This window comes from Limulus polyphemus, unplaced genomic scaffold (assembly GCF_000517525.1).
Source record: "Limulus polyphemus unplaced genomic scaffold, Limulus_polyphemus-2.1.2 Scaffold2574, whole genome shotgun sequence".
Taxonomy (NCBI): Eukaryota; Metazoa; Arthropoda; class Merostomata; order Xiphosura; family Limulidae; genus Limulus; species Limulus polyphemus.
In genome coordinates, this window is record NW_013668184.1 from 52,656 (window position 1) to 53,191 (window position 536).

Consider the following 536-nt stretch of genomic DNA (forward strand, 5'->3'; position numbering starts at 1 on the left):
ATTCTGTATATTGCAAAGTTGTATCGAAAAAAAATAAACTAGTTTTAATTAAGAAAAGACTTGTATCGCTGAGGTTTCTCGGAAGAAATTTCTACGAGAAATTAACTAACAATCACATACGCAACAGTATTTTTAAAGTTATGATTTAAACGCCGAAAGCCAGATGAGCATTAGAAACACAAACTAAAACGTGTGATTAAAATCACGTTAACTACCGACGTTTTTATTTCTTTTATCACAAGTGTTAGGATTATCGGTTTCTCTTGCTTCATCAGCTATCGGCGTTTAATCCTATCTTTAGAGTGCATGTATAAATGACGTTTCAAATAATCTTTTGTCTGTCTTGTCCAGTAAAACTGACGAGTTCTGATAGTTAACGTGAGACCTTTTGGGCGATGACTTGTGAGAGAGAAAAGATTGATCTCAAATTATATTTATACAAGCTTCTGATTTTGAATCTGCTATTGCCAAATTAAGAGGAATGTATTGAAACGTATATGCTGTTAACTTGATTTTTATCACATAATAGTATTGTT